Raw genomic sequence first — 6654 nt, 5'->3', positions numbered from 1 at the left:
ACCCTCTAGGTCCACCAAGGCACTATCTTATTTTATTCCCTTCTTTTAGTCTCTGTGTGTCTTTTAATCTGAGGTGAATCTCTTGTAGATAGCATATGTAGGTCTTGTTTTCTTATCCATTTGGCCACACTGTCTTATGGTTGGAGCACTTAATTATTTTTCATTTGAGGTACTTGTTGATAAATATGCAGTTATTACAATTCTTTATTCATGTTTTTGATATATGTTTTTTCTTCTTCTTAAAAAAGTTCCTTCAACATTTTTTATATTACTGGTTTGGTGTTGATGAATTATGTTTTTGTTTGTTTGTTTTGTCTGGTAAGCTCTTTATCTGTCCTTTGACTCTAAATGACAGTGTTGCTGGATAAAGTAATCTTGGTTATAGATCCCGGGGTTTCATCACTTTGAATATTTTGTGCCAAATTCTTCTGTCCTGCAAAGTTTCTTTTGAGAAATCAGCTGCCAGTCTTATGGGTGCTCCCTTGAAGGTAACTGCTTTTCTTTTGTTGCTTTTAAGATTCTCTCTCTGTATTTAACGATTGGCATTTTAATTTTGATGTGTCTTGGTGTGGGCCTCTTTGGGTTCATCTTTTTGGGGACTCTCTGAGCTTCCTGGGGTTGTATGTTTATTTACTTCACCAGGATAGGAAAGTTTTACATTATTATTTCTTCAAATAGGTTTACAACATTTTGTTCTCCTTTTCTTTTTCAGGTACCCCCTTTGGCATGGATGTTGTTACATTTAATTTTGTCCATTAGGCTTCTTAAATTATTATCATATTGTTGCCTTCTTTTTTCTTGACACCTGATTGGACATCCACAACTTTCTCATCCTCTATATCAGTGATTTGATCCTCTTCTTCATCCACTGTTTATTCCCTCTTCATCTCAAATAATGTATTCTTTATTTCTGACTGGTTCCCTTTTATAATTTCCATTTCCATTTTTATGTTTATTTTTTAATTTTTTTAAAATCTCTTTATAACAGTGTTTTGTACTCTAGTAGATTGCTTGACTCCATTTTTCCTGGAGCTCTGTTCTGTTCTTTGATATGAAACATTTTTTTTGTCTCCTTTTGTCTCCTTTTTGGCTGCCTTTCTGTTTCTGTTTCTATGTTCTAAGCAAAGCTCCTAAGTCTCCTTATCTTATTAGTATGGCTTTGTGTAATAGGTGTCCTGTGGCACACTTATGAGAGCAGTTTAGCTGCAGGCCAAGTTTAGCCCCTGCCTGTGCCCCTCCAGGGCCACCTGTTAAGATTCAGGAAGCAAACTATAGATGTTGTGCTTATAGTTGCCTCAGGAGGCCACACCAGAAACCAAGGCCAGCTGCCACCAATGTGGGTCTTGCAGCTGCTCAGCAAGAGGCACATTCAACCCCCCATTCCCCTCCTCTCTGGCAATCACCAGTTTGTTCTCTGTATCTGTGAGTCTGTTTTTGTTTAGTTTGTTTGTTTCTTTAGATCTTTAATTTCTGTATACAAGTGAAATTAAATGGTTATCTTTCTCTGTCTGACTTATTTCACTCAGCATAGTACCTTCTAGGTCCATTCATGTCATTGTAAATTGACTTTGACAGTTTTTAAAATTTATAAATGGAATCGTAAAGTATATATTGTTTTGTTTTGGCTTTTTCACTCAAGTTATGGTTCTGAGATTTACTCATGATGTTAATTGTTACGGAAAATTTAACTTCTCTATAACATTAAAATATATGATTGCACTTCAGTTTATTTGTTTGTTCTACTATTGGTGAATATTTATGTTATTTCCTTTTTTGGGCTATAATAAAAAGTGCTGCTAAGAACATACTTGTACATGCCTTTAGTAATATATAACTCTTTTTATCTCCTCTACACTACCAGTGAATTTCTGAATCATAACTTACTATTGTAGATTAAGTTTTTAGTCACTGCTCTTTGTTCTTTTCTATCTCCTCTACTATGTGACTTAGCAGTGAATCCCATCTTTCCTTATGGCTGAATAATATTTCATTGTATACAAGTACCACCTCTTCTTTATTCAATTATTTATCATAAGATACTTTGGTTGCTTCCATGTCCTGGCCACCATGAATAATGCTATAAACATCAGGGTGCATATATCTTTGTGGATAAATGTTTTCAGGTTTTTTTGTGTAAATACCCAGAAGAGGAATTGCTGGATCATATGATTATTTAATTCTTAGTTTTTTGAGGAACCTCCATACTGCTTTCCACAGTTGCTGTACCAATTTGCAGACCCACCAGCAATGTATGAGGGTTCCTTTTCTCCACAACCCCTCCAACACTTTTTATTACTTGTCCTTTTAATGTTAGCCATTCTAACAGGTGTGAGGTGGTATCTCATCGTGGTTTTGACTTGCATTTCCCTAATAACTAGTGAAGCGGAGCATCTTTGTATATGTCTGTTGGCCATTTGTATGTCTTCTTGGGAGAAGTGTCTTATTCAGGTCCTCTACCCATTTTTTAATTGGATTGTTTCTTTGTTGTTGCTTTTGAGTTGTATGACATTACAAATATATTTAGGATATTATCCTTTATCAGAGGCATTGATTTGCAAACATCTCTCATTCAGTTAGCACCTCTTTGTCTTGTTGATGACTTCTTCTGCTGTGGAGAAGCTTTTTAGTTTGATATAGTCCCATTCACTAATTTTTGCTTTTACATTGCTTGCCTTTGAGGTCAAATTTATAAAATCCTCTCTAAAACCAAAGTTCTTGAGTTTAGTATCTATGTTTTCTTCTATGCAGTTTATTGTTTCAGGTCTTACATTTGGAACTTTGATTCAATTTGAGGTAATTCTGGTGTATGGTGATAGACAGAAGTCTAATTTCATTTTCTTTTTTTTTTTTTTTGCATGTGACTTTTCAATTTTCCCAGCACCATTTATTGAAGAGGCTTTCTTCCTTTCATTGTATATTTTTTCACTCCTTTGTTAAAAATTATTTGCCCATATATATGTGTGGCTTTATTTCTGGGTTCTTAGTTCAGTTTCATTGGTCTCATATTTCTGCCAATAACACACTGTTTTGATTATTGTTGCTTGGTAGTATAATTTGAAGTCAGGCAGTGTGATACCTTTAGTTGCATCCCCTCAGCACCGCCTCAGGATTGCCTTGACTCTTTGAGGTCTTTTGTGATTCCATAAAATCCTGATGCTTTTTGTTTTATTATTTTTAAATCCCATTGGGATTTTGATGGACATTGCATTAAATCTGTTTTTTTTTTTTTTGCTTTGAGTAATATGACCATTTTAACCATGTTGATTCTTTCAGTTTATGAAAACAGAATATCTTTTAATTTCTTTGTGTCTTTTTCAAATTTTTAAAATAATGCCTTGTAGTTTTCAGATTAAAAAGTAACAAGACAGGCCTTCAGTGGCCAGTGGCTGGAAGTGGTGACCCACTACTGAGGCACAGGAAGTAGTGGCCATGGCTCAGGCAGTGGTAGAGGCCCAGGTGGCAGAAGTGAGCAGTAGGAATAGTCCTCACCCTCAAGCAATGGCCGACTGCACCCCCAGACAGAGTTGCTGAACTTGGTTCATCTCATCCTTCTCATTTTCCTCCCTTCTTTTATCACTGAAAGCTGCTTTCAGTGTGATAAAACTATAATGTCATTTGGAAGAATTTGCCAGGACAGGCTGATTGATACTTGGCAGTGTTGTAAAATGATCTCATTTGAAGCTTTTTTATTAACGTATTTATAGCCACAACCAAATGTTGACAAAAGACTAACACCTGATTTAAAAAAGAAAAAAACTGATTTGAAGACAACAGGAAAGGTCTCTTTTCACTCCTTGAAGTAGGGTCACTTAAATTATCTTGCAATCATATGTAAGTTTGTTTTACTAGTGTGAAATATCTTACTGTACATTGTTAGTTATTTATCCAACAAGGTGAATATTGTGTGGGAAAGTAAAATGTTAAGAACATATAGACAGGCCCATGTGCTGTCAATGGTGTGAAATTTTCATGTTAAAAAAAAGAACAATAAGTAGCAAATGCGACATTGTGTATATTTTGGCAGCTGAAATTCTTTAAGGCTACATATGGGTGACCCTTAAATTATTCTTGTCTTTTTTTCTTTCACTCTGTGTTTTGAGGAGACAAGGGAATTATTTGCAAAAGTATTCATTTTGCCATTAAAGGTAGAGTTCCTCTACCACAGACATTAATAGCTGAGAAACAGCCATATATATTGATTGTATGTATCCACTCACTATTGACGATGACATTGAAAGTAGCTAGCTTATTTACATCACTACATGTTTTGAGCTTGTTCTTATGTTTAAAGAGGTGCCGGGGTACATTTTTACACTGAAATCTAAAGATGTTTTAAAAACACTATTCACAGAAATAGTCCTTTGTCATTACATTATTTACTCATGTGTTTGTATATTTTTGTATATTAATTTATGTATGATTTTTTTTCAGTAAAACATACATATTTAAGAACAAAAAAAGTAACAAGACAAAGATGTACATATATATTCCTACTCAGGGAACACCAAAATATATAAAGTAACTACAAATGAAACTAAAGGAAGAAACAGACTATATATGATTAGAGTAGAGGACCTAAATACATTATTGGCAGCTATGGATATATCATCCAAACAGAAATCAATAAGGAAATATCAACCTGAATCAATAAGGAAATATCTAATTGACACATTAGACCAATTGGACATAATTGACATTTACAGAGCATTTTATCCCAAAACACCAGATTATACATTCTTCTCTAGTGCACATGGAACATGCTCAAAGATAGCCTTTATGCTGGAATACAAAACTGGCCTTTATAAATTTAAAAAAGATTAAAATTATACCAAGTATATTCTCTGACCATAATTCTTTGAAACAGGATCTCAACTGGAAAATGAAAGCAATAAAAACCACAAATACGTGGCAATTAAACAATGCTACCAAGAAATGACTGGGTCAAAGAAGAAATAAAAGGAGAGATCAAAATATACACAGAAACAAAAAGAATTAAATGCACCATACCAAACTTTTGGGAAACAGCAGCTTGGTAATAAGAGGAAAGTTCATTACAGGCCTATATCAAGAATCAAGATCAATCCTAAATAAACAATCAAAAATTACATGTTAAAAAACTAGAAAAAGAAGAATAAACCCAAAGTCCGCAGAAGGAAGGAAATAATCAAAATTAGAGCAGAATTAAATAAAATTGAGAATAAAAAGACAATAGAAAAAAATAAATGCAACAAAGAACTGATTCTTCAAAAAATTAATAAAAATGACAAATTCCTGACCAGACTCACTAAGGAAAAAAAGATTAAGACAGAAATAAATGAAATCAGAAATGAAAAGTGAGAAGTTACGATGGATACTACCAAAATACAAAGTATCATGTGAAAGATTATATGCTACCAAATTCGATAACCTAGAAGAAATAGACAAGTTCTTAGAAATATACAGTCTTCCTTGACTGAATTACAAAGAACTAGAAAATCTAAATAGACTGATCATAAATAAAGAAATTGAAACTATCATCAAAAACCTACCAAAAGTAAAAGTCCAGGACCAGATGGCTTCACTAGTGAATTCTACCAAACATTCGAACATAGTTTTATACCTGTTCTTGTCAAACTCTACCAAAAAACTGAAAAAGGGGCAATACTTTAACTAATTTTATGAGGCCAATGTTACCCTGATATCAAAACCTTGTAAGGGCAACACACACACACACACACACACACACACACACACACACACACACACACACACACCAGTATCTCAGATAAATACAGATACAAAACTCTTAAACAAAATACCAGCAAACTGAATACAATACATTGAAAAGATTATACATCGTGATCAAGTGGGGTTCATTCCAGGGGTCAAGGATGGTTTAACATATGCAAAATGATCAGTATGTTACACTAAATTAAAAAAAAAAGGATAAAAAGTATATGATCATATTAATAGATGCAGAAAAAGCATTTGACAAGATACATTTATTTATGATTAAAACACTTAATAAATGGGTATAGGAGAAAATACTTCAACATAACAAAGGTCATATATGACAAACCCTCATCTAATATTATACTTAATAATGAAAAACTAAAAGCCTTCCTTCTAAGATCAGGAAAAAGACAAGGCTGTTTGCTTTCACCACTCTTATTGAATATAGTATTGGAAATCCTGGCTAGAGCGATCAGGCAAGAGAAAGAAATAAAAGGCATCCGAACTGGAAATTAAGAAGTCAAAGTGTTGTTTTTTTGCAGAGACATGTTTCTCTATATAGAAAACTTTAAAAACTTCACCCTGAAACTATTAGAAACAATAAACAAATACAGTAAAGTTTCAGGATACAAAGTCAACATACAAAAACCTATAGTGTTCCTTCATACTAACAATGAAATTTCAGAAGAAGAAATGAAAAAAAAAAAATTCCTTTTGCAACTGTGATGAAAAAAAAAAAAAAGAATTAGCTAGAAATAAACCTAACAAAGCCCATGAAGGACCTATAACCATTGTTTTGAACTGTCTCTGGTAGGTTGCTTTCCTCCATTTTATTTAGTTATTATTATTATTTTTTAAATTTTCTCCTGTTCTTTTATTTGAAATATGTTTCTTATCTTTTCTTTTTTTATTTTTCCTTTTTCCATTTTGGCTGCCGCTTTG

Source organism: Pteropus vampyrus, unplaced genomic scaffold (genome assembly GCF_000151845.1).
Source record: "Pteropus vampyrus isolate Shadow unplaced genomic scaffold, Pvam_2.0 Scaffold715, whole genome shotgun sequence".
Lineage (NCBI taxonomy): Eukaryota > Metazoa > Chordata > Mammalia > Chiroptera > Pteropodidae > Pteropus > Pteropus vampyrus.
The sequence above is the reverse complement of the archived record's forward strand: the minus strand, read 5'-3'. Positions refer to the sequence as shown.